The following is a 22,276-nucleotide window of genomic DNA, read 5'->3' as shown; positions in this document are numbered from 1 at the left end:
CCTTGCAATCCTTGAGAGATGACTAGTATCATCTCTCAACCATAGCGGGAGTCAGGGGAACAGAAGTCTAGCCCAAGTTCCTACTGCTGCTGTTTTCCAGTCACTGAGTCATGTCCAACTGTTTGCAACCTCATGGACTATGGCACGCCAGGTTTCCCTGTTCTTCACCATCTCCCAGAGTTTGCTCAAACTCGTGTCCATTAAGTGGTGATGACATCCAACCCATCTCATCCTCTGTTGCCCATCCTCTGTTTCTCTTCTTGCCCTCAGTCTTTCCCAGCATTAGGGTCTTTTTCAATGAATCAGCTCTTTACATCAGGTGGCCAAAGTATTGGAGCTTCAGCATCAGTCCTTCCAATGAATATTCAGAGTTGATTTCTTTTAAGACTGACTTGTCTGATCTCTTTGCTGTCCAAGGGACTCTTAAGAGTATTTTCCAGCACCTCAATTCAAAAGAATCAATTCTTTGGTCCTCAGCTTTCTTTACGGTCCAACTCTCACATCCGTACCTGATGACTGAAAAAAACCATAGCCTTGACTAGATGGACCTTTGTTGGTAATGTGTCTGCTTTTTAATATGCTGTCTAGGGTGGTCATAGTTTTTCTTCCAAGGAGCAAGCATCTTTTAGTTTCATGGCTGCAGTCACCATCTGCAGTGATTTTGGAACCGAAGAAAATAAAATGTCACTATTTTTACTTTTCCCCCATCTATTTGCCATGAAGTGATGGGACCAGATGCCCTAATCTTGGGTTTTTGAATGAGTTTTAAGGCAACTTTTTCACTCTCTTCTTTCACTTTCATCAAGAGGCTCTTTAGTTCCTCTTCACTTTCTGCCATTAGATGCCAAATGGCAGATGGTATCTGCCATTTTGGCAAATGATGCCAAATGGTAACGTTTGTATATCTGAGGTTGTTGATATTTCTTATTTCTCCTGGAAATCTTGATTCCAGCTTGTGATCCATCCAGCCAGGCATTTCTCATGATGTACTCTGAATAGAAATTAAATAAGCAGGGTTATTATAAGCAGCTTTGACGTACTCCTTTCCTAATTTGGAATCAGTCCATTGTCCCATGTCCAGTTCTTTTGACCTCCATACAAGTTTCTCAGGAGACAAGTAAGGTGGTCTGGCATTTCCATCCCCTGAAGAATTTTCCATAGTTTGTTGTGATCCATACAGTCAAAAGTTTAGCATAGTCAGTGAATAAGAAGTAGACTTTCTGTAATTCTCTTGCTTTTTCTATTATCCAACAGATGTTGGCAGTTTGATCTCTGGTTCCTCTGCCTTTTCTAAAGCTGAGTTAGGATTTAAAGTCAAGTGTTTGTTTTCAAGTCAATATTCTTATCACTACAGAATGCTATTTCTTCTTCTCTATGCATGGAGAGGCTGCAGTAGACATAAAACCATGATTTTAAATTCTCAAACAAGTCTTTTCCCAAATACTATCTTCTATTGAAAGACTTATAGAAGTTTGGGAAATCAAAATCGGTACCTCCTATTTTCCTCCTACAGAGAAGGCAATGGCACCCTACTCCAGTACTCTTGCCTGGAAAATCCCATGGACGGAGGAGCCTGGTAGGCTGCAGTCCATGGGGTCGCTGAGAGTCGGACACAACTGAGCGACTTCACTTTCACTTTTCACTTCATGAATTGGAGAAGGAAATGGCAATCCACTCCAGTGTTCTTGCCTGGAGAATCCCAGGGATGGGGAAGCCTGGTGGGTTGCTGTCTATGGGATCTCACAGAGTCAGACACAACTGAAGTGACTTAGCAGCAGCAGCATTTTCCTCCTAATCTCAGCTTTGTAGCTCCCTAGCACCCTAAACTCCTGAAATACAGGCCTTCTGCACATTTTTCAGAGACAGGCTCTTGTGTTTGTAGAAGACATATTGGTGTTTCACTATGCTTTACACGTCTTTCCTTACTTTTTAAAAAGCTTTCCAATATTCAGGAGAAAATGAAATCAATGGCCTAGTTTTAGGGCATATTTTAGAAGAAAGGATCTAGTGGAAATTTACATGACTGTTGCTGCTTTTAGGGTTTTAATTGTTCATTACCCAATTCCTTTCCAAAAAATATCCCTGGTGGAGATCAAGCCTATGTCATCATATATATGGTCTGGCATGCAAGTGGTTCTCAAGATCTGTTTCTCTCTGCTGGCTCACATGAGCAATCCTCCAGCACAATCAGGAAGCAAGCTATGATCTAAGTCAGCCAATGAGAGTCTGTTGTCCAAGACATGAGCCCGTCAAGATCAGATCATTATAGCAGCATTGCCAGTAGTGTCATCCTAGTGGCAGTAATAGTGACATTGGCATTGGGCCATGAAGACGGGGATGGTATTGATGGTAGAGGTGGTGGCCTCACCCAAATGAGGTGAGGTCCTTGCAGGACCTGTGTTAAATGATTTAACTCCTTCTAGATTAGCTTCCCCTGGACCTTACAATATTGGTGTTACTGTTTGAATTCATATAAATGAGAAGCTTAAAACTGATAAAGAATATTAAGTTATGCAATAGTTTACTTTTACTGAGTATTTATTAGAAACTAACCTTTTAAAGTACAATCTCATTTAATGTGCACAACCTTTCATATTAGGTAAAGCTATAATTCAGTGTATCTAAGACAATATTAATTGCACACTGTTGGCATTCTTCATGTATTTATGTATCACTAATACAGTAAAATGCTGCCAATATACTATGATATGCCATTAATTGTAAGATGTGTTTTGATATCAGAGCTATTAATTTAAATGTATATTTTAGAATAGCTGAATTGCAGCAGGTCATTATTCTCATTTAAGAATGGGACAACTAGGCCCAGAAAGGTTTAGGAACTTGCTTGAGGTCACATAATTTGCACATGGTGGTGTTAAACCTAAATCCACTTGGCTTCAAATACTGAGCTTGAGCTATTAATCACCATGCTGTATTGCTCTATAGTCATCTAACCATTTAGTTGTAGGACTGAAATTCAAGATCATGTTTGTCTGACTCCAAACTAATAAGGGACAAAACTCACCGAGTATCTATTATATGTCAGGGATAGTGCCTGGATGTTTATGGTTGCCATTTTATTTAGTACTGATAATAAACATGTAGATTAGAGGTTACTAATCTCGTTTTGCGATAAGGAGACGGAGACACTGGCTTGTTAAAAGCCACAGAGCTAATGGAGAGCAGGGCCTTCTGTCTTCAGAGCCACATATTTCCCTCTCCTGCACCACTGCTTGTTTTGTCCATAGCTGAATTTTGCAAAAAGCTCTCATGGAGATGGGCACTCTTATCTAAGGAAATTAATCCCTGTTGAAAGAATTTTGGACATTGATCTATAGCTACCTCATATTATACTACAAACACTATTACTCAAACTATTACTTACACAAAGGGTTTTGTTTTGGCACCCCTTTTCTCTACCTCCTTCCTTTGCCCAATCCTGTTAAATGATATAACTATAGGAACCTCTCAGGCTTACCAGGTGGCACTAGTGGTAAAGAAACCACCTGTCAATGCAGGAGACACAGGCTCAATCCCTGGGTCAGGAAGATACAGTGGAGAAGGAAATGGCAACCCACTCCAGTATTCTTGCCTGGGATATTCCATGGACAGAGGAACCCTGCAGGCTACAGTCCACGGGGTCACAAGAGAGTTGGACATGACTGAGCATGCACAGGAACCACTCAGAAAATGGCTTTACCTGTTTGGGCACGTGAAGCTCACAGGTGAATAGCATAGTATGTAGCATCTAAACAAAGAAATGGCAGGGATTCAGCGCCCTCCCTCCTGTGCTCCTTGAGAATTTCTCTGCTTTTGCATAGTAGTTATAGCTAACTAACATTATTGCCTCCTGTCTTAATTAGGGTTCTACTGAAAAGTAGAGCCTGTGATGAGGACTTTGGGACAAGGAGTTTATATGGGAGATGATCACAAGATGCCCAATAAGTCATTGGAGAAAGCAAGATGGGAAGGGTAGAAAAACAAAGAGTACATTTATGAGTGACTATTTCTGGGGGCAACTGCCAGGCTCTCACTGAGGAACTCTGAAGAAAATGACTCAGAATTATCCTGGTGAGGGGTGGGAAACTGGGGTGTTTGTTCATTGATTCTCACCTCATTGGCTGAAGATTTTCTCTTGGGACATTAAATTTGTAGTGCTTCTGGATTTTATCTATATGCATTGGTGCAGACTTCCACTAATGTGGAAGAAAGCTCTTAGATAGAGAAGCAGAGAGCTATAGGTACCTGAGATAGGAACTTGTCAGACCCCAAGCACTGTCCACTCTAGCTGCAGGTAAATTTAAAGGCATGTTGGAGGGATGGGATTGATAATCTACACCTTCTCACTGTGGACTGAGCATTATGTTACTGTATTTATATTATTAACACTCAACTCAGTAGTATGTAAGTCTCGTTTGCCCTAATAAGTTATATTCTTCCTAAAATCAGAGGCTGTTTTATTTGTCTTGTCTCTGTACCTACAGACAGGCATAATGCTGAGTAGTAATGTGAAGACTTGGGGAAAGAGCTATCAGTATGTCAGCATGGAAGTGAAAAACTGTATAACTTTATCCAGGAATTCAAGAGGAAAAGAAGGGTGGTCCTCTCAAACACCACTCTGGAATTCATTGCTCCCATGGGATAGATTGATTGCAAAAATGCCTTCTGTTCTTCACTATTCCTATATCCTTACCACTTGAGTGGCATGGCACTTACTAGTGCCTCTCATATTGGGTGTGGCCATGTGACTTGTTTTGGCCAATGCAGTGTTGGCATTCATGATGTAAGTACAGGCTTGAAATTGTTAGTGTGGTTGTTCTTGCATAGCTTTTGTAGTTCTGCATTGTTATGAGAACGTACATGGATTAGCCCACAGGAGGAGGATGGGCAAATAGAGCAGAACCAAGTTGCTTTGGTTGTTCTGGCTGAGACCAAACTAGACCAGCCAATAGCCTGTTATGATCCCAGATTTATATTTCAGCCTTGACAACAGCAACCGTGCTACCAGGAAACCCATGTTTGAACACAAGTTTGTGCGCAAGCCCAGGTGAAATCAACCAATGCTCATACCCTACCCTCTGAACCCCACAGACACAGGAGCAAAACAAATGTTTATTGTTGTGGGCCACTGAGGTTTGTGGTTGTTTGTAGAACAGCATTTTTGTGGCAATATGTAAGTGATATACCCCATGCAGAGTACACAGAGGAATAAACAGAAAAAATGTCAAAGGGCTGTTGAAAGGCATATGCTGGGCCACCAGCTAGTCTCACTCAGCAGCCAAATGACTCCCTTATGATCACCCACCTGAAGCATGTGTCACAAAAATTAATGCATTGATAAATTTACCTATTATTACATGTCATCAGCTGCTTGGGGTTACTTGTCATGCAAACATTAAAACTGTAGATGACTGGAGTTCAGGTTTGTAGGGCAGAGAAGCAGTGTGAGATGGAGCTGGCAACACAAGGAGCAGCCAGACATAGATGGACTTGGATGGTTTCCTGGAGTTATTGGGGATGCTTGAGGGATTAGTGAAGGTCACTCGAATGAATGAAATATTCTAGGAATGATGGGCATTTCCTGTCATTACTCAACTGAGGGTGGATCCTTACCTCAGTAAGAAACTGGCTCTGTGAGTTGGTGAAAATGCCATCTGCTACTGCAAATTTTACTCATGGGATTTTTTTTTTTAGTAACATTTGCCAGGTTATATAGCATATAATCAGAGACATGGGGCACCTTTAAATGTTGTAATATTTCAAGACAGAAAAGTCTTCTCTTAAAGAGAAGATGGGAAGAAGACCAAATCAAATAACAATTATGAATAATACTCTACTCAGCCCATAACAAAAGACTCTGGATTTTACAATATGTTCCTGCCAGAGGCCATGTGTAATATTTCCTTGTTAGTAGTTCCCAGCCACTATGAAATCCACAAAACCTCTCCCAGCTGTTTAAGACTTATTCTCCATCCTTTCTCATTCTGGGACATATCCATAAGGTTTAGAAAATATGACTAAGTTTCCCAACTTGAATGACACTAATAGTAATTTTCTAAGGCTTTGGAGAAAGATGTAAGAAAACCACAGTGCATGTCTGTTTAAAAACTGTTCTGTTTAATGATTTGTACTGTTCCAAAGGTGGAGGGTGAGACAGAGCTGTTTAATAAGCTGGCTTTCAATGACCTGAATGATGTTAGAATTACATTAATAATCAGTACAAATTAAATTACATTAAACCTTGAGGTTCAAAGTGAAGCATTAAGAAGGAGTTGAGCAGGTAGACAAATTTACTTCCATTTTGTAAAAAAAACTTTATAGGACTTTAAACATGTGTAGGGAAGTTATGAATTCTCCTCTTGACACACGTGGGATTGTAGTACCTTATTCTTCTTGAGTCAAACTTCTCCTGAATAGGAAACAGAAATATAAGCATATTTAGAAATGCAAGAACAGAAATACAAAAAATATAAGAAAGTTCTACGAAGAATGAATCCTTGAATGAGAAAAAAGTACCTTGAAAATAATTAAGAAAATATATAATACAACAAGTCTTCATTTCTCTGGCATTTGTAGCAGGTTCTTTGTGGTATGTACTGAAAGCCAACATTTATGCGGCTGGTGACTGAGCCAGACAACGTGCTGAGCATGTGTATTAACTTGTTTAATTTTTATTACAGTGTATTCACATGGGTACTATTTTTATCCCTATTTCATAGATAAGGAACTTGAGGTTGAGAAAAGTTAAATTCATCACCCCAAATTGCATAGCTAGTAAGCAGCAGTGCGCCTAGTCAACTCCACGTCTGGGTGATGCTGGAGGTCATGGTTTAATCACCACACTCAAATGTTTACACTTTCTGATGCTCTACCTCTTCAGAGAGCTCCTGGTGACCCTCTAATTCCAACAAAAAAAATATCAAGGCTGTTTTCTGTTGACCCTTGGAAACATTTCAGTTAGATGACAATAATTGCATACTAGTCCAGAAACTTTTTAATTTCTACATATGTATTGTTCTTTCCTTAAACCTTGCTATAAGTACTTAGCAATACATGACCAGTTAAACTGCTTTCTAAATTAGCAAAGCATTATCTTTAATAGTTAAGGCATAATTACCTAGAAGACTTACTTGTATTGCTTCTCATCCTGAAGAAAGTTAAGCCAGTTAGTTCTCAAAGCAACAGAACAAGAAACTTGGGGTTGTTTCCTATAATCTTGCAAACCGAAATCTGGAAAGGAGTTATAAATGCTGCAGAAAGTGCCAATAACCTTGAATTTATGAGCCTTCCTACTCAGGGGGACACCAGCAAGGTAGCTTTCACCATCACTGTACCCTTCCCTTTCTTCTGTGGGAGCAGTCCCTGACTCGTGTCTCCTTACAGCATTTTATTGCTTCGGTAAGAGTGTAAGTGCCCTACCCTGCCTTTGCTAACATTGTTGCACATCTTGGAACTTTTTCCTTCTTTAACAATGCCAGTCCTTGCATTCTTGTTAGGAAATTAAGGTCATAAATAATATATTCAGAGGTTTTTTAATATATAATATTTTAAATTATGGATTAGGTATGATGAGGCCAACAGATCAGGAGGTAGCAGTCACTGAAGATAGTTTGTTATACTCACAGAAAGGAGCATGCCATGGGCCACTTGGGGAAACACCAGGGTTGGTTGCCGGTTAGGGCAAAGAGGGAAACTGGACAAAAGTTCTCAATTTATGGTTCCATAAAAAGAAACATACAAGGGTGATCAGACTTAGGATTGGCTTGTTTGAATGATTTCAGTGAACTCTGGGGTGTAAGATCTCCCTAGTTGTCTGGTACCCGGCCCTGGGGTGATGGGGACAGGTAGACAGTGGTGGCTGTGAGAGCCCAGCAAGGCAGGTGGCTGGGGGTATGGCTCTGGATTGATTGGTTCACATTTGAAAGTCATGTCCACGGCCAAGTTGTTTACTACCTCTAGGAATTGGCAATTCCTGGAAGGAGCAATCCTTCCAACATCAGCAAGCCCCCAGATGTCAAAGCATCAGAATATAAAAAAAGAATTCGTGGTTAATACAAGAAGGAAACTGGGAAGAGTTCATCTTTCTGACGGGACATGTGGCTCCCACATGTGTATGTGTGTGTATGAACACATGTGTATACACATGTGAATGTGTGTCTATGCTATATTGGTTTCACAGTGTCACCTGCAGTCTTAGAATTTCTAGTGATTCAATATGCATTTCTAGGAAATGAGGCTTGCACATGGACCACATTATAAATAGCACCCGTCCCCCATCCATCTTATGTTGGCTTGGCCTGACTCCAAGGACTCTGAGAAGCACAAGAAGTGCTATACTGACTCTTCCTCCTTTTCTAGGAAGTCATCAATTCTGGGTGGAATTGGAGGTTTAGATCATAGTGGTGGTTCTTTTAAACTCTCATTTTAGCTACTACTAAACTGAAGGCTGTGGTCATGATTCAAGGTGGAGATTTTCCTCTAGTTCATCCTTCCTCTTAGTATGGCTGGAAGTTATCCCTAAGAGTTGAGCATTTTAACTGACCATTATTTTTCTTTCTTTCCTTCCATAAGGATATTCATTATCTTCTATATGCTAACACAAATCCAGACACCTTGAGAGTATGCAAAGAGAAACAAAATAAGAAGTTTATAGCCTCATAGACCTTCCGAGATAAATCTTTTTAAACTTTCATTTTTTATTGAAGTATAGTTAATTTCTAATGTATTAGTTTCAAGTGTAGAGCAAAGTGGTTCAGTTATACACATATACATTTATGTGTGTATATGTATTTTTTTGGATCCTTTTCCACTGTAGGTGATTACAAGATATTGAGCATAGTTCCATTGTGCTATACCGTGGGTCCTTGTTGTTTACCTATTTTATATATAGTGGTGTGTATCTGTTAATCCCAAACTCCTAACTTAACTACCCACTTTGGTATCCATAAATTTGTTCTCTATGTTTGAGAGTCTATTTCAGTTTTATAAATAAGTTCATTTGTATCATTTTTTAAGATTCTATATATAAGTGATGCCATAGGATATTTGTCTTTCTCTGCAGAGATAAACCTTAATAATAGCTCTCTGAAAGTAAAGCTATACTTATTCATTTGATAATTCAAGTTCCTGTTACATCTTAGACATTGAGCCTTGAAAGAGACACTGCTTTCACTCCTGAGGATGACCCACAGACATGGTAAAGAGTGTCTACATTGGAGAGAAGAGTCAAGAGTTGGGAGTCCAGGGTCACATGTATCTGATTTCAGATTCCATCTCTGGGTCTTACTACTTCTAGAAACTTGGGCAAGTTGCTTAAGTATCTTAGTCTTAGCACTCTGCTTAATAAAATAATAATTATTTAAGAGTCATAGTGGAGGAAAGAATTAATTCAATTAGGATTGTTATCACGAAAACTGAATTTGTGGAAATCCCTTGAAATGATGTCCAAAACATACTAAGTATTCAGAAATAAGCTCTATTGCTGTTAACATTACTGTCAATAGTGATGTGTTTGAGGAGGAAAACCACGAATATTAACATCAGGGAAGTCTAAGTCTTGGTGCTGATTCTGCTGCTCATTGACATGCAGTTCTGGGGTGTGTTATGTACTATTTCTGAATCAGAAATAGTCACGTCCGCCTTGCATGGGTTTCCTAAAACTGAAAGATAATGAGTATAGAATGCCTATAACTTATTATTTTCTGGCTTTCACAAGAAGAGGTAGCTGTTATCTAGTGTTTAATTAAGAATCTTAGTCTCCTGGAAAATCAGCTATGCATGTCTGTGGGAGAAGATGAGGGCAGGGAGGTCAAAGGATCCTTCTGCATTTTGTGATACTTCTTTCTTTTCTTGTGACAATGTTTGAGTAGAGGTCACTGGTTGGCGCCTGTACAGTAGGCCTGTGGTTCCACCCAGCCAACCCACCATGCCTTTGGTCCAGTCTCCAGGACCTGTGTCTCTGCCCGTCTCTGCGGCTACCTATGACCACAATTGGAGAAAGTCCAGCCAGCTCAGGGAGCCTCATGTGTGACTCTGTGTTCTTGGCTGCCTGCCAGTGGATTCATCTTACTGGAAAAATGTGTAATATGTACTGAGATTCTGTGGGTCCTTGGGGTGGGAGGACACTCAGAGCTAAGGAGACATGGAACTGGGGTAAGGAGGGGAGTCTGTGCAAAGACATTTTTGCTGTTGACCCCATCTTAATGGTGAAAGCTTCAGGGCTCAGTCCTGGGGGAAGGGAGGAAGGGAGAGAGAGAAGGAAAGATGGTAAGAAGGAAGGCAGTATTACTAACTTGAAAAAACATACTGCGCAATAGGCATTTTGTGAGAACATACTAATATTTCATGACATAAATAGGAAGCTTTATATTGACTATATTTGAACTAGAGAAAGGAACTGGGCACCAGAGAATTGAGGAAACAGGTAAATTAAGCTCCAGGGTCGTCTCTAGGGACGGGTAATCTCATTGTGCTTAGTATGATAAGGTCAACACTCTATACTTAAAATCTAGTTTAAGCAACAAAAAGATGTCATTGGACTACACAGATATTTATATGGTATAAAAAGCAAAAACATTTCAAAATATATTTTAAATGATCCTCATTACATACATTAGTGTGCTAAAAACAAGATTAAACATCTTTGACACAATTTTAAAAGAAACATTACTTTTTAGGACTGTTGCATTACCTATTCTTCGAGTTACCTCTTAAAATCAATCAATGCTCAAAGAGAATTTCAGCTTTTTATTGCCCCAGAATCATATTTCTCTTTGCAGTGGCATAGCTCACAGATGTTGTTGTACATTTATAAATGGGACAGTCCTGAAAAAACTGCATGTAAAACCAAAACCAGCCGACTAAGTGTATGAAAGAGTCAGCTGGTTGTTCACATACATGAAAACTACTCTGAGCAGTTTGGTGGGTTATAGCACCATTGGTACAGCATCTTTGATTTAGTTTTGTTACTGCTTTATAAACACTTTGCTAATTAAATTGTTCTTAACTTTTCCTGGTTACATCCTCTTTCCAGACACTTCAGATTTATCTTCCTCAGTCTTTGCAACTTTGCTTTGCCTTTGTTAATCAGCCAACTTCTACCTATTCTCTCTAAAAGAAATCTACAGTAATACTTTCCAAGGTGTTCCCCCCATTAAAAGTGGTAAGTTCAATGGCAACTTTGCTTTCTTCTCCACCTACAGTCATCTGGATATTCAAACATTTGGCTGAGGGGACAGGAGTTACTGTATCCAACTGGAGGAAATATCACCTGTGAAATGGAAGAGGTGATTCCAACTGTTTTATGGGGCTTCTGGGAAAACAATCACTCTACAAGAGCTCAGGCTCATAAGTGTGTGAAGCCTGGTGTTTAATCACCTATGCATTCCTTTTGTGGTATTCACTAAAAGGCTATTGGCCTCTGGAGGAGACCAGGAGACTGGCCAATGTTCACATTCATCCTTCCCTCTGTTGACAGCCAAATAAATACTTAGAGTTCTTCTTCCCAACAGAGGTTACCCACCTCATATATACACATTGCTAAGAATAATTTTCAGATTTATGGAGTTTGCAATGCCAAGTTGAGTGTGTATGTGCCTGTGTGTGACAAAATAGGTGAGATTGTTGAATAAAGTAGAATTCATTTGTTGAACAATCCTGTACTATTCGGGGGCTACTCATAAAGAAGACTCTTAAAGAATATACACTGCAGGTATAGTTTGACAGAGTGAAATGTATACTCTTTCAAAGAAGGCATGAAATTACAAGTTCCACCATGGAATAAGAGCCTTTTAACTTCACCAAAGCAAAAAGGAAGACTAGTTCTTTTTGTCCTTTTTGCCTTCAGATAAAGGAAGCTAGCTGACATTTAAAAAAAAATCGGTTTGGGAATAGCACAGTATGAGTTAATTCTCACAGTCACCATGCAAGATGGGAGTTTTTATTTCAGTTGTACAAATGAGAAGGTGCAATTTGAAACATGTTTTGAATGACAATTTATAAGCGTGGAGCCAAGTCTTGAATCGTGTTGGATTATAAACTTACAGAGGGCAGGCACATTCTGCACTCCCAGAATGTGAACCAGTGCTTAAGAACATACCTCAATCAATTAATGGACCTCAATATTAATAAACTAAAGAGTGAATAAATGAATAATCAATTAAATAATCGAATAGACTGAATTTAATTAATCTCTGTTCACTCTTCCTTACAATACAAACCTTCAGTGGTCATAGATCAAGGATGGTTAATGCTTTGCTGGAAATAAAGATGTGATGTGATTCACCAAATCAATCTGATCCTTAAATTGTTGTGTAAAATGCATCCAAATAGCACAGTCTATTTTTTTTTTTTTTGGCATCACTGTAATGAACAGATTAACAGCCCATGTAACCATTTCCAATGGTTATACCAAGGCATTTCTATTGAGACTTAAAGAACTCTATTTCATAAGGGGATACTTATTTAGAAAAGGGAATGATTTCATGATAAATCTCTAAGAAAGCTTACTCCTTACTCTGAGTTCTGCTTAAAATGCAGTTTATTAATGACGGATTTTAATTTAAAAAAAGCTCTGTATTCTAAAAGATGGAAAAATAATATGGACTAGAAAAAGTTGCAATTAGCTAGTCAAATAAGTACTATCACTTTGTGTTTTAATGTTTAGGAGTGATTTTGATCATCCAATCATGTATTTGCTTTTATTTTCTGTAACCTTCCTGCTTGTATTTTTTATCTAGTTTTTTTTTGGAGGGGGATGATATATTTATGTTCCAGATATCAATTTTTTTAATTGATTTTAAATATGGGAGGGGGATTCCCATTAAATTTACAATTTTATTTTTCCCATTTATATCTCTAATCATTCTAGAATTCACAATTTTTTGTGGGGTTAGATAGTGATCTGGATTCATTTGTCATGCTAAAAGGAAGCAGTATTTGCTCATAACCATCTACTAAAATATGTGTCATTTTCCCGTTAATTAGTTGTGCCTATTTCATTATATATTCAGATTTTATTTCTGTCTCAGGGCTATTTATTATCTTCCATTAGTCAATTTTCCTTCTATTACACCAGTAAAACACTGTTTTTATTACTGTGTTCTTGATGCATGTCTGAATATCTGGTAAGGATAAGCTTCTTCCCTTTACTGTTTTTAAAGTTACTTTAGCTAATTTTAGTCTATTACGTTTCAGTCTTACCAAGTATATAAAAATCACTCAACTTAAAATTTTATTGGGCTTGCTTTAAATTTGTAGATTAGGGAGAATTGATATGTTTAAAATGGTGTTATCCTATCTAGAAGTGTGGAAGTTTCTCCATTTATTAAAATCATCTTCTACATCCTTTACTGCATATGGAGTTTGTCCACAGGAATTTTGTTATCCTGGCTAAATTAATTCTTAAATAACTCAATATTATGTGGGATTATGGCGTATTTTACTTTAAAAATATTTTCAGTTTAACATTTTTAGTTCATTATTTCCTGTATAAAGAAATAACATCATAGGGTGATATTGCACAGACATTCTTGTTAAACTCTTATTAAGTCTCTTTGGTTATCTGTTGATTCCATTACATTTTTACAGTCATTCATTTCATTTATATATAAGCAAATATAAATATGGGCTTCCCAGGCAGCGCTAGTGATAAAGAAATCACCTGCAGTGCAAGAGATGTTAAGAGACACCATTTTGATCCTTGGGTAGGGAAGATCCCCTGGAGTATAACATAGCAACCCGCTCCAGTGTTCTCGCCTAGAAAATCCCATGGACAGAGGAGCCTGGCAGGCTATAGTCCATGGGGCTGCAAAACATTGGATATGACTGAAGTGACTTAGCATGCAATGCACAAATATAAATATACACACATATGCACCAAGGCTTGCCTGGTGCCTCAGATGGTAAAGAATCTGCCTGTAATGCAAGACCTGGGTTCTATCCCTGGGTCGGGAAGATCCCCTGGAGAAGGTAATCACAACCCACACCAGTATTCTTACCTGGAGAATTCCGTGGACAGAGGAGCCTGGAGAGCTACAGTCCATGGGATTGCCAAGAGTCGGACACAAATGCACAGGCATACACAGTTAATTATGCTGTTGGAACTATTTTAAACTGTTTTCTGTTAGATCAGTTTTAAAAAAAGGATAAAAATTTGTATTTAGCCTTCACTTATTCTTCAATACTCTTCCTTTATGTGGATTGTAGATCCAAGTTTCTAACTTATATTCAAATTCTTTAAAGAACTTCTTTTAACATCTCTTGAAAGGCACATCTGCTGGCAACAAATTCCCTCAACATTCATTTGTCTGAGGAAGTCTTTATTTTCCCATCACTTTTGAAAAATAACTTTACAAAGTACAGAATTCTAAGTTGGTACATTTTTATCTTTCAATACTTTAAATATTTTACTGTCTTTCTTGCTCATGTGGTTTCTGAGAAGAAATCACATGTGATTCCTCTATAGGTATTTTTTCTCTCTGGCTTCTTTCAGGATTTTTTATTTATCTTTGATTTTCTATAGTTTGAAAATGAGATGCGTGCTAAGTTGCTTCAGTCATGTCTGACTCTTTGCAACCCCATGGACTATTCCCCACCAGGCTCCTTTATCCATGGAATTCTCCAGGCAAGAATACTGAAATAGGTTGCCATTTCCTACTCCAGGGGATCTTCCCAACCCAGGGATGGACCTCATCTTTCTTATGTCTCCTGCATTGGTATGTGGGTTCTTTACCACTTGTACCACCTGGGAAGCCCTGAAAATGATATGTCCGGATACAATTTTTTTTTCTTTTTGTCATTTATCTCTCTGGTGTTAAATAGTGGTGGTAGAATAGTTCTACTGTCCAAAAGATTTCCTATACTCCACCTGTTTGTCCCTCCCCCTCCACTCAAACTCTTGGCAGCCACTGAGTTTGTTCGTTGTTATGGGTTTTTTTTTCTCTTTTCATTACCGCCACAGTTTTACTTTTTCCTAAATTACCTGCAGTTGGAATCATTCAGTATGCAGCCTTTTCAGCTTAGCTTCCTTCCCCTAGAAATAGACTTTTAATGTTATTTCATGTCTTTTTGTGCTTGACAACTCATTCCTTCTTATCACTGAAAATATTTAATTGTATGTAAATATCATAATTTGCTTACACAGTCACCTATTGCAGGACATCTTAGTCAAAGCCACTTTAAACATTTTTGTGCAGCTTTTTATGTGGACTTAAATTTTCAAATTCACATGGGTATACACTGGAGAGTGTAATTGTTGAATTGTAAGGCAAGAGCATGGCTAGACTTGTAAGTCACTGTTTTCTAAAATGTCTATGCTGTTTTCCTTTTCCATCAGCGGTGAATTAGTTTCTGTTGTCCCATATCTTCATCAGCTATTGTTCTCATTGTTTTGAATTTTAGCCACTCAATAGATGTGTAGTGCTATCTCATTGATCTTTTCATTTACAGTTCCCTAGCCTTCAGGTATTTTCTCTTTTTAAAAAAAATTGGATCATAATTTGTATTATTGTTGACTTTTAAGGGTTTTTCATCATATATTTTGGATACTGTCACATATCTGTATAGGTTTTGCAAGTATTTTCTCCCATTTTATGGCTTGTCATTTCATTCTCTTTATTCACTGTTCATGGCATATTTTTTACTCAAGATATACTTTAGGTAACATAAAATTCACCATACAAAGTATATACTTTAGTGGTTTTTGGAATGCTTAACTATTTTTTTTTTTAATATTCTAACAACACAAAATTTCACCTGACACAGAAGTACCTTTTTTTCACTTTTGTGTATTTTTTTTTAATTGGAGTATAGTTGTTTTGCAATGTTGTGCTGGTTTCTATTGTACAGCAAAGTGACTCAGCAATATGTCTACATACATTGCCTCTTTTTTGGATTTCCTTCCCATTTGGGTCACCACAGAGTACTGAGTAGGGGTCCCTGAGCTACACAGTAAGGTTCTCATGTTATCTACTTTATACATATTATCAATAGTTTATATATGTCAATCCCACCTTCCCCTTCCCCCGCCTTGGTTTCCATACTAGAAACACATTTTTAATGTTGATGGAGAAACTTGCCATGTTAGGATGTCTGAAAAATGGCACATATAATTTATAAGGTTTATAAAGCTGCTTTATGCAGAATTATCAATGGTAGTATTGAGAATGCTGACATGTCATTGTGTCTCAATTTCACCAGCAGTCTTTTTCGCCTCCTTTTTTTCCCCTCCCATCTCAACGCACACACATACCCATAGCATCTACTGTTAAGATTATCTACAAGTTTTACTATCTTGTATTTATAAAGTTGAGAGAACAGAGGTCTATAGTTGCCCAAGGCACTAACCAAAATTAGTGAAGAATTGAAACCTGTTTATCTGTTGCTGGATACTATGCTTTTAAAGGTGTACATTTTGTTAGCCTTTATAAATGTGTTTATATGTACATGTGTGTTTGTGCACATGTATGTCTTTTATTATATAAATTTGACAAAGTCAAAAGCCAACTGACCTTGAAAGTTTTTTATACTTGCAAATCTCAAAAGAAGGGATCATGCTGCTCTATGGGCAGAGGAAAGAGAGGGTATCTGAAAAAGTATTGAGGTCAACCTGGAGGCTGAGGGAGAGGAAAAATTGTAGCCCCAACTTTTACTGTGATTTCTGCAGGAGGGAATGGACAGGTGAAACAAGGTAAGCAGGTTGGAATAATCTCAGCAGGCTTTGGAGTGCTGAGGCTGTCCTTTGGTGACTAGAACCTGGTCTTAGGAGGGAGGGGGTGGTGATTAGGGCAGGTAGAGAGTGGCCTGGAGTATATGGAGCTGGATAAAGGAGGTGATTAGAAAGTTATCCAGAGTCGGATGGGCTCTGTATTGGTCAATTTAAACATGAAAGATGCATTCATAGGCCATAGATGAGGCAAACCTCCAGGGTCAGCACAGCCCCAAAATGTCAAAATATCAGAATTATAGACTACTGCTGTTAAGTCACTTCAGTCGTGTCTGACTCTGTGCAACTCCATAGATGGCAGCCCACCAGGCTCCTCCATCCCCGGGATTCTCCAGACAAGAACACTGGAGTGGGCTGCCATTTCCTTCTCTAATGCATGAAAGTGAAGTCGCTCAATCGTATTCATGACCGCATGGACTGCAGCCTACCAGGCTCCTCTGTCCATGGGATTTTCCAGGCAAGAGTACTGGAGTGGGGTGCCTTTGCAGGATTCTAAAATTTAAGGCTGAAAAAATGTCATAAATTTGAGTACTCATTTTAGACACAAGGATATTGAGATCAAAAGGCCTTATATAAGATTCATGTTTCATTAGAGGATATTCTGATACTAGAACCCAGGTATATGAATTCTTTTTTCCTGCACCTTGCTGTGATTATTTAAGGAAGTGTGCCAACACTATTCTTTGCTTTATGGTCTGTCCTTGGCTTACATTTAGGGTCTCCCATACCCCCAAATACATTGCCCATGATAACTAGTAAGGACTACTCAATAGCACAGAGGACGCTGCTCGGTACTCTGTAATGTAATAAGGGAAAAGAATCTAAAACAGTGGATGTATATATTTGTATAACCGACTCACTTTGCTATACACCTGAAACTGGCACAACATCGTAAATCAATTCTACTCCAATAGAATTTTTCAAAAAATATACCGCCCCGTAACAGTCAAATTGATTTAGAAGTAGTTCCATAAATGTACTACCACAGACTCTGTTCCTCCCTCAATGATCATCTCAAGCTTCGTCCTTAGGGGCACATTCCCTGATCCATCCTAGTTTGGGTTTTGTGCTCTGTCTACATAATAGTCATGTTATCGATAACAGAACGCAGAACTGTAGGCTTTCTTGTCTCTCTTCTCGACTAGATTAAAGGATCTGTGAGGGTTAAATCTTTGGCTGTCAAGTCATTTCTAGTGCCTCTCATTCAGTGTTTATACCTAGGGTTGCTAATAGATAAATCATTCACCACTGAAGATGAATGATGTGTTTGTATGTGGGTGTGTGGGTTTATGTCACCTGTGTTCAAGCATAGATGATCTTCTGGTTATTTCCGAATCACTTGAATAAAAAGTATGGTTGTATAATAGAAGTGTGTACTGTGGTGCTTGTGCTCGGAAATCAGTGAAAGCAAAAGCCAGTAAATGTCTCAGTTGAACTCTGAATCACAGACATTGTCTTTCCTTATAGCTTTACATCTGTCGGAATGTTCTTGCTTTTATTTTACATAAGACTTCCTTCTATGCCTCTAAGGTTCAGCTCCAAGAATCACTTGTTCATATTTATGTTCTTTGTAAATCTTTAAAATAACATCTTGTCCCCATATTTTGTTAGCATTGGTTCGTGTCTCTCTTCTTTATGGTACAATCTCCACTGCTCCCCCTTCTTATATTGGGGAACAACTGGATGTGTTTTTCTTCTATGCAATGCAAATTCCTTGCATGCAAGGATTTTTATGTCTTCTTTGATTCACTTAAGAGCTTTATTGGGACATAATTCATACACGTTTAAAGTATGCAATTCAATAGTTTTCAAATAGTCATAGATTTGTGTAACCATTACCACAGTTAATTTTAGAGCTTTTTCATCATCCCCAAAAGTAAGAAAATTCTTAGTAGTCTCTCCCGTTGCCCTCCTCCCCAACTTTCTTCTACTTAGCCCCAGACAACCATTAACCTACTTTCTGTCTCTGTAGATTTGCCTCTTCTGAGCATTTCATACAAATGTGATCACATATATGGGGTCCTTGGTGGTGGGTTTCTTCCACTTAGTATTTTTCAAGGTTCATCCATGTGGCTGAATAATTATATAATTCCACTATATGAAGATACCACATTCCACATTTTATTTATCCATTTTTATCTATTGATAAGCTTTTGGGCTGTTTCCAGTTTAGGCTATTATGAATTACATTGTATAAACGTTTGTATACAAGGTTTTGTGTGAAAAATACTTATTTTTATTTCTTATAAGTACATACCTCGAAATGAAATTGCTGAGTTATATTGTAGCCATATATTTAACTTTTTGAGGACCTGCCAGACTGTTTTCTAGTGTGGTTGTACTATTTTATATTTCCAGTAGCAATATATGAAGCTCCAATTTTCTATATCCTCTCCAGACTTATTATCTGTTTTATAAAATTATTATAGCCACCCCGGTAGGTGTGTAGTAGTGTCTCATTGTGGTTTTGATTTACATTTCCCTGATGGCTAAGGATGTTGAACATCTTTTCTGTGCCTATTGTCCATTTGTATATCTTCCTTTGATGAATGTCTCTTCAGATCCTTTGCCCATTAAAAAAAAAAAAGTCTTTAAAAAAAATTGGTTATCTAGGTCAGGATTCCTAGTGCTGCTTAACTGGGTCCTCTGTCTCAGGCCTGTCAGAAGGCTGCAGTCAAGCAATGGCTGAAATTATCAGAAAGTTCAACTAAGGAAAGATCAGCTTTCACATTCACTTGCCTGGTGTTTGGGCTGTCCTGGCAGCTCAGTTGATAAAGAATCCACCTGCAATGCAGGAGACACTGGTTCAATTCCTGGGTTGGGAAGATCCCCTGGAGAAGGGATAGGCTACCCACTCCAGTATTTTTGGGCTTCCCTTGTGGCCCAACTGGTAAAGAATCTGCCTGCAATGTGGGAGACCTGGCTTCAATTCCTGGGTTGGGAAGATCCCCTGGAGAAGGGAAAGACTACCCATTGCATTCTGGCCTGGAAAATCCCATGGACTGTATAGTCCATGAGGTCGCAAAGCATTGGACACTGAGCTACTTTCACTTTCACTTTATGTGAGGTTTGCAGGATTTCGTTATTCTTGAGTTGTTGACGATATCCAGTTTATCTATTTTTTTCTTTTGTTGTTTACACTTTTAATATCGTATCTAAGAGACTCCTGCCTAAGGTCATGAAGATTTAAGTCTATGTTTTCTGCAAAGACTTTTGTAGATTAAACTCTTACATTTAGGTTCTGATCATTTTGAATTAGGTTTTGAGTATGGTGTGAAGTCAGGGTACATCTTCATTCTTTTGTCTGTGCTTATCTAGTTGTCTTAACACAACCTGTTGAAATGACTCTTCTTTCCCCATTGAATGCTACTGCTAAGTCACTTCAGTCATGTCCGACTCTGTGTGACCCCATAGAAGGCAGCCCACTAGGCTCCCCCGTCCCTGGGATTCACCAGGCAAGAACACTGGAGTGGGTTGCCATTTCCTTCTCCATCCCCATTGAACGCTTTTAGAATATTTGGTGGAAATCAGTTCACCCAGACATGTGGATTTATTTTTTAATTCTCAATTCTATTCCACAGATCTATTTGTCTTTACTTGTGCCAGTATCACACTGTCTGAATTACCATTGTTTTATGGTAAGTTTTGGAATTAGAAAGGGTGAGGCTTCCTAATCATTCTTTTTCTGGATTTGCTTTGCCTATTGGACTCCTTACAATTCCATGTGAATTTCAGAATCTATTCATACAAAGAAATAAACTGAGATTTTCATTATGACTGCAATGAATTTGTAGATCAGGTCAAAGAGTATCACCATATTAGCAATATGGTTTTCCAATCAATTAATGCAAGATCCCTTTCCAATTAATTAGAACTTCTATAATTTCTTTCAATAATGTTTTGTATATTTTAGGATATCAGTTTTGAACTTATTTTGATTTATTTCTATGTATTTGATTCTTTTTGATGCTACTATAGGGACACCATGGTCAATAAAACGAAGTAGGAAAACTTAGCTCTTTATCTTGTTTCTCAATAAGGAAACAATAGACACATATACAAAAGGGAAATGTATAAAATAAACTTGTAAATATGAGTCCATTGTTATCAGCTTCATGGTAGAGGCAATAACACGGAATTAAGAATAGCTGGTAGGCCATGAGTGGAAAAGTGTCAAAGCTGGGGAAGTTTTCTAGTCACTTAAGAATGGAGCCAATTTGACTTTTTAAAATCACAGGCCTGGATACAGATAGGGATATTCTTCCTTCTTACTACCTGGTATCTGGAAATAGTTTCAAGTAATGAAGTATTGATAATGGGGATTAAAATTCTCACTATAAACAGGGTGACTGTTGTTCTAAACTGAGACCCATTTGAGAGTGAAAAAGGGTGCTCTTACTAATCACACCAAGGATACAGGCATAAAGTGGGGCTGTTCTGGGCAAACTGAGAAGAATGATAAGCTGAAGGATGCTTGCGGATGATTTTCTTCCCCCGCTTTGGTAGATGGTGGTGGAGGCTTGAGAACTGGAAATTAATCCCAAGTTAAAAACAAGCACTACTGCCCACAAGAATATTTTTCATTTGCTTTTGTTATATTTTAAAGTGTGGCTTCGGGGACAAAGGTACCCTCTCAGGAGTCTCTCTCTCCTCTGAGGAACCCCTGGATTCATTTTAGGATAGAGAAAAAATGAAATGCAAAGATTCAGTGGTGAGAATAAACTTGAAGTGTCCTAGGAAATGATGAGAGGCCAAAATGCCAGGAGAGAAATGAGTAAAGAAGAAAGTGATGAGCAGAGGCAGCTCATACAGGCCGGCTCGTCCTCCCTTCAGGAGGCGTGAAGGCAGAGACGGACTGTATTTACAGCATCCTTGGCTGAGTCCAAAGCGTGACCTTGCCCCTTGCAGACCTTGGGCCCTTGGGCCAGTTGTTCCATTTCTGTCTGCATCTCTTTATCAGAAGGAGGATAATAGAGCCTACATCAAGGAACTGTGAGGCTCACCTGTGCTAATCCACTTAGGTTTTTTAAAGTGTTAATAGTTGATATTGTTATCTGCCTCAGTGGGGGCCATAGCTTTTTTATTTTTTTTAAGGAAGAAATGGACCAGACCAGGGATTGATTTTTGAGAATCTGGTTCTGAGTGTCTCTCCCACTACTGGATCATTTTTTAAAGAGATAGTTAATTTTAAAGATCTTTTAAATTCTGGATTAGTATTCATAGGTCCACTAGCCTATGTGGAGGTCCACAAACAGATCTCCATTTTTTAATTTTCAATGGCGGAAATGCTGACTTAGGTGGCTCACCTCTGCAATCTATATCCGTGAACCCTCAAATTCACCTTGGAAATACCTAGAAATCTTTCCAGGGCTTATTCCTCAGATGGTAAGAAACTCAAGACCTACTCTGAAAAGTAATAGTGGGACCAACAACAGCAGTAATAATAGTGAATTGCAGCCCATGTTTATTCACTTTATGCCAACTGATCGATCACCTTGCTGAATGATTTCATGGTAGTGCCTTAGCTAACCCTCAAAATAATCATATGAGTTC

This window comes from Odocoileus virginianus, chromosome 15 (assembly GCF_023699985.2).
Source record: "Odocoileus virginianus isolate 20LAN1187 ecotype Illinois chromosome 15, Ovbor_1.2, whole genome shotgun sequence".
Classification (NCBI taxonomy): Eukaryota; Metazoa; Chordata; class Mammalia; order Artiodactyla; family Cervidae; genus Odocoileus; species Odocoileus virginianus.
This window is presented reverse-complemented; position numbering follows the sequence as displayed.